The 6,409-nt window shown below is 41.6% G+C and overlaps 1 long non-coding RNA gene across 1 annotated transcript; it reads right to left on the bottom strand.

Moving 5' to 3' along the window:
• Window positions 1-959: 959 nt before the first annotated feature.
• LOC125015339 lies at window positions 960-6,016 on the bottom strand. Its single transcript, XR_007113587.1, has 3 exons — window positions 5,598-6,016; window positions 3,054-3,278; window positions 960-1,131 (listed from the first exon to the last, which is right to left on the bottom strand). It is a non-coding gene; the product is annotated as an uncharacterized LOC125015339 (long non-coding RNA).
• Between the last annotated feature and the right edge of the window lie 393 nt (window positions 6,017-6,409).

The raw sequence follows: 6,409 nt of genomic DNA, 5'->3' as shown, positions 1-6,409 counted from the left end.
CCGTCATCCTGGTGACACGCAGACTAAGACCTGCTGCTCTCTGCCCAGGACTCCAGCCATCTGCTCCACAGATTGCTCTGAAACACACACACAGCAAGCGCTGCTGCCTCCCCTCTGGGTGAGAGAGTCACCAGAGGGTCAGCTACTTCTCCAGGACTTTCCCTCGCGCATGTTTTGACTGCTCGTGCGCACATGCGTCGATGGCGGTGGCCGCGCTGCTCCACTAATAGCGTTATAATCCGCGTGGATTGACTTGTTAGACTCACTGGAGGGAAATCTCCAGTAAGTCTAACGGACAGAGGCTCCATGAAATAAGCGAGTGAGGAAGGAGGACGAAGGCAGCAGGCATATTCTGATGTTTGTTTTTGACAGATGAGCGATGCCCCCTATTGACTTTGTCAGGGAGGATGGAAATGGGGGTAGAGAGTAAAAACTGGAGAGCAGCAGCGACTGCGAAATGTGAAGAGAAATAACCCGAGTGCCAGCGCTCTTGCACTAGGAAAAGGGTCCCTAAGATTATATGGACAAAAGAAAGACTCACACGGCCAATATACATTAAGGTTTTAAAATATTCATTGCATAGGTTAGAAGGGATAGAAGGTTATGTGAGTATTTGGCGCCCTCCCAAATGGAAAATTCTCTCTGAATAACAATCAGGTGGTGCAGAACCAGACGTACAATGAAAATGAAGATGAGTGGTGGCTGGTTAAAGTGACATAGGGCAATTTCCTATGGCCTTGTAGAGAATCAATTATAAATTTATCTCACCAGAAATTCAAAGTTATGAGACACAAATTAAAGCATTAAAAACTTATATGCTGAAATGTAGTCTTTTTTTCTTCTTCTTCTCCTTCCTGACTGTCTTTCTTTTTTTTTTTTTTTTAATGTTCGGCACAAATGAATGTCCCGATAAAACGATTTCACACACTTGCAGCATGACGGCATCTGTGCCCCGCGCATTGAAAAACAAGTCATATGCCTCACAGTGCCTCTCTGGTCTGTGAACCGGTGTCCGTTGGGGAAATCGACCACCCTGGGCACAGTTGTGCTGGAGTGAGTAATGAGGCAGGCTTTCCACGATGGCTGATAGAGGCTCCCATTAACAGCCAAGCTTCGGGGTATTCTCCGTCTCTGTGTTGTGGAATGGAAATGAGATCTGATAGAACCATGTATAATTTGTTGTCACATCAAAGTGACACTTATTAGCTTTATTTCCTTATCACTGTTACATCTACAGTACCTCTGGGTAAATATTTCAGAAGAGCACACCGCTGCTAGCGCGCTTTTGTTATGTGCCAGTAGTCAGTCTAACTTTCACTGAGTTCTATAGCTCTTTAATAACTGGTTGTAGAAATGTGTGTCTGCTATTGACGTGTCTTCAAATGAGATACAATGAACAATGTACTTCACACCGCTAGTATATTTTTCTCTTTCTTTCTTTCTTTCTTTTTTTTTTGAAAGCTTATATCCAACGGCTTGAGGAATAGTTTAGGCAATTTCCTTTCTTGTGAAAGAGCAAACATCGCTGTCATTTTCCTTGTTCCCGTGTGTGTCATTTCTTTTCATCGGCAAGGTTGATAATCTTATTAATAACACCATCCTGCTAGTGTGTAAAAGTTTTTTCTTGCGCGCTGGTTTTTGATATATATTATTCATCAGTTGTCACACACATGCAGATGGAGAAAAAAAAAAAAAACAGCAACAAAAAGGTGAATTTTCCATTAATCTCACAGCTATCCTGAAGAGGATTATTTTGAATTTATCCAACATCCCTCCTCATACCTTTGTGACTTTGAATTGGGATATTGCTGCATGGACCCACTATCAGAGCAGAATTATTTCCCCAAGTCCTAAAAAGAATTGAGCGGTGAAGGGCTATATTCTACCGCTGCATCTATAGATGTGCAGCATTATAACTCATGAGTGGCACCTCATTTCACACAGCCTAATGGCTTGACACTGAGAGCACACCAGGGATCCAAGCAAGGGAGCTTCCCTTCATTTTTTTTTTTTTTTTAGTTTTACGAGATACAAGGATTAGGGTTGATTGAAAGTCAGAGTGAGCTGTTGCATGCCACAGCTGCACTATAAGCTTTTACATTAAAATTTTGCCTTATTGACGACTTAATTCTATTAATGATACACGGACGCGGACCATGACACGTCGCCCGATTTATGCTTTTGCAAATGGTGCCGGCTCAATTTGCTGCGCCAAATAAAAACCTGACAAGTTGAAGATAAGTTCACACAGGAGTCTTTCTACACCCCAACCCCACCCCCCTAAAAAAAGAAAAAACAGAAAAAGAAATCACCCCAGACGCAGCGGCCCTGTGATATTTAACTGATTTAGATAGAGAAAAGCAGACACTGAGGCACAGCCTACTCCTCGGTGAACTTATCTTAGCCGCCTCGGTGTGACAGACAGTGTAGCCCTCCAGCTTAGTTGTCATACACCAGCGACCAGTCAGAGCTCGTCAGGTTGCATGATTGTATAATTGTGTTGTGACACCTTGAACCCGCCGGTGGTATATAACCATGTTAATTTTCTGATAGCACACCGTGGGCCGTTAGAATCAGAGTTATGATGGGTGTAATTTGTGCCTCCAACGGCACGCTGAAAGGAGCGGGTCATCAGCAGGATAAATACAAATTAAAATTGATGCAGGTCTCATTTCTGCTTGACCAGCTTGTGTTGGGAGGCTGCAGAGAGCTAGGAATGGTGCACTTGCCATTTGTGCCATTTGGTCTTCCATTTCAATTCAGGGCCTGAAGGCAAAAACTCCAAATAAGATGTAGCTGCCTAAAGATGTGCTGCAGTTGCACAGGGCTGATAATAAAACTTAGAGTTCACAAACTTGTTTTTTTTTTTTTTTTTTTTTTTTTGCCTCTGCAAAGATTTTTCCACAGATAAAAGTTTCCAATCTCTAATTTCATGTCAAGGCAGTGGCCCCCAGAATGAATAATAGTGAGAGGAAAACACAAACCGAAAAATACATAAAAACTTGAATTTTGATTTTTTTATGTTATCAATAAAACGATTTTGGGTGTCGTACCTTTTGAAGCTGCCGATTTGGGACACAACACATGAGTGACAGCTTCATTTCTGTACAAGCTGTTTGTTGCTGCTGTCCCTGAGTGCACGTGTGCCTGAGCACGGGTGTGTACAGGTGTGTGTGTGTGTTGTATGTCCAGCAAAGGCAAAGAGGCATCCTCCTGAACTCCTGTCAGAGCTTCCCTGACTGGGAGTTCAAGAGCTCTTCATTACAGCCTCCGCGCATCTGAGGGAAAGAGAAACAATGCTTAGAGACCACTGCACATAACCTTTCCATTCAATCAGCAGTTCAAACTGTCTCCCACTACCGCAAATCATTCTGTTTCCAGCTAGTCAAGTGCACCGCGGAGTCAAAAAGCCTCCCATCAGAAATGGATAAAAATATCTTTCCCCGTGTTGACCAACAAGCAGGAGCCCGCATCACAGTGTCTGAAATAAAACAGACCCTCTCACATGATCACACGCCGGTTTTAGACGCTCAGATCGAAAACGGTAATGGCAGCGTTTTAACCCGCACGTATGCATTACCCGTCACTGTCAGAGGAATATGTATATTTATGAAAATAAGCGATAAAACTAGCCTGACAGTACAATGGCGGCGTCAAACAAAGGCTCGTCGGTAATGTTTTATAGGAATCCACTGATATAATAATTATACTATCCCCAGTCCTTAGTGGAGGTTGATTGTTCTTGCTGTGAGCTAACACACTTAATTGTAGTATGCAAATGAGAGCAATTACAAAGCTTTTAGGTGAAGAGATGACAGCTGAGGTTGGTTTTATTGGGGGCCTCACCCAAACAGTTGTCATGGAAACCACATAGAATAACGCAACTGTCAAACGGATACAATCTCATGATATGTCCAGAAAATTGCCTCCTCCTCTCCACTCTGTGTTCACAAGCCGATCCATATGAAAGAGAGATTCTTTGATTGCTGGGGAAATTGTCAATTGTGCAAAAAAAAAAAAAAAAAAGGCAAGGGTTTAGAAACCAATACTTTATAAAAAAAAAGTAAAATATGCTCACACGCGTTGTCTGCACGGCTTTGAGTTAGTCACGTTAATACGTCACGTGTAATAAGGCAGACTTTTTGACAATTATTTTTTAATTTGTCATTAGACTCCCCTGTCAGCTTGTACCCTGAAGCCTGTGGCTGGAACAAACATACCTTCACTTCACATCTGCCGGCACTTGTCTATACGCTATTTATTTGTTACAGTTTTATTTCCTGTGCATGAAACAGACTTACACACTGTCTACATTCGCTAAAAAACAGACAGGCTTTTATTTTATGTGTCATATTTTAGTTTTTATTGCTGTGTCCTGATTCACTTCCTTTCCAATTAAAGCCACCATTGTTATTTCTCACAGTGCAAAATTTGAATTTACTGAAAATATTCTACATTTTGTTGCAAAATTTTAAAATTGTACACTTTCTGTTTTTTAGTCAGTCCTAAATTAGGCATCCTCTGTTCTTTGTTCATCGCGCACTGACACAATCACTGCCGCTAGTAAAAAGTTACGGCTAAAATGTAGTATTTTGTAATAAACTATAAATAGAGTCACACAACAGTGGAGGTTTTCATGAATTAAATATGAGTTGTGTCTCCGAATGAGATGTTATAGAGGTAAATGACGAGAGGCAGCCCGTAAATGAGGTGGCGGCAGCGCGGGCCTACCGAACTAATCCCCGGCTCAGCCACGTGACCGGCCGCTCGCCAATGGGCGCGGGCCCTTTTCACCACAAAGCCAAGGCAGCTGGGAAAATTGATTTCTCATCTGAGCTGTATTTGATAGCTTTCGAAATCAAAAATTGAAATTAACTAACCTACGGCCCGTCATTACAAAAGAGCAAATTAAACTGTGCAAACAGCGGTTCCTCCGAGCGCAGGGAGCCTGTGAAGGAGACGAATTCAAAGATGCAAGCTCTTCTCGGGCCCTTGACTCTGTCTCATGCTTTCTGCACAGAATAGTATTAAAAACAACAAATGAATGTGTTCCCTCTCTCTCTCTCTTCTTTGTTATTTTTTTAACATAATGTAATAAACCTCGGCAATAAGCAGATAATTACACATTTTACAGAAAATTTGCTCGATTTGATTAAAAGTAATGATTTAGTTAAAAAAATGAATGTCTTCTCAATGAAATTAAAGAATAAAATATTCAGAGCGAAATAACAGAATCAGATTTTCCTCCAATTTAATTCATCATTGTAGTAAATATTTTGAGGGCGATAACTACACATTAGAGTATCAGCTGTACAGACAGCTTCATTATATGTGCAGAGTTTTGGTAAATTACAAACTATAGTGTGTAGACACTGCTTGCCAGGACTGAATGAGCGACTCATTTCCTGTTTATTATTAGAACAACATAAACAACTCTTTAACAAGCGCTAATGCTGCTTTGCGAGAGCGAGTGAAAGTGGACAAGACGCGAAGTGGAACAAAGTAGCTGGTTGCGTTGACGAACGACACGCAGAAACAGATGTTCCTGCAGGTGGACGTGAAGATCAATAGGCGGCGGGGAGCAGCTAGATAGTTACCTGAGCTGCTGGAACTTGTAGCAGATGTTAAACAGACTGATGCCCTGGAAGGCTGATCAATGGACAGGAGGCAGATGGAGGAGAACACGGAGTAGTGCTGGGAGGCGCTGTTAGCGGAGAGGAACATAAAATAATAGGAGTCACATTTGATATGCAGATGGGCGCCAGTCCACAACATTAACCCATCAACACAAAAATAATAGGCTTCAACTTTGGGGAAACTCCAACTTCTGCCAAAACTCTGCTCCCTTCATCATCACCTGTGTCATACTAATTACTGGTGAATTTACCTCCTCAAAGTCAGCATCCAGTGCAGGTGATTTTTTATTTTATTTTTTTTTTATTTTATCCCATATCATAATTCTAACCAGGTAGATTAGGGCAGCGTGATGACCGATATCAGGTGTGAGAAACAGATTCAGCAGTTTTTCTGGGCTCCAAACTTGCCTAATTGGAAGTGGTAAGCAGTAGTGTCAGGCTGCGATCTCACAGACTATCACCTTTACCTCCCATTAGTGAATTAAATACACACTGTGTAGTGTCTCTTGGCCATTACTAGTGAGTATAACTGCCGTGTTGCTAATCTTATTATTATTTTTTTACGGTTATAGTGAAAAAGAATAATCTGGTATTTTGAAAACACCGTAAAAGCCAAAAATATCTGACAGCTTGGACTCAATGTTTATCCTGCTGTGGAAAAATTATTTTAAACTATTCAGTAACAAGCGTGAGGTCTTTCCTGGATCCTTCCTCAAATACACCTGCATGAGCACACAAAGGCTTACTGTACACACATATAACCACGCTCTCAC

The sequence above is a fragment of the Mugil cephalus genome, chromosome 10, assembly GCF_022458985.1.
Source record: "Mugil cephalus isolate CIBA_MC_2020 chromosome 10, CIBA_Mcephalus_1.1, whole genome shotgun sequence".
Classification (NCBI taxonomy): domain Eukaryota; kingdom Metazoa; phylum Chordata; class Actinopteri; order Mugiliformes; family Mugilidae; genus Mugil; species Mugil cephalus.
Note: the sequence above shows the minus strand (reverse complement) of the source record. Positions and strands in the feature narration are given on the sequence as shown.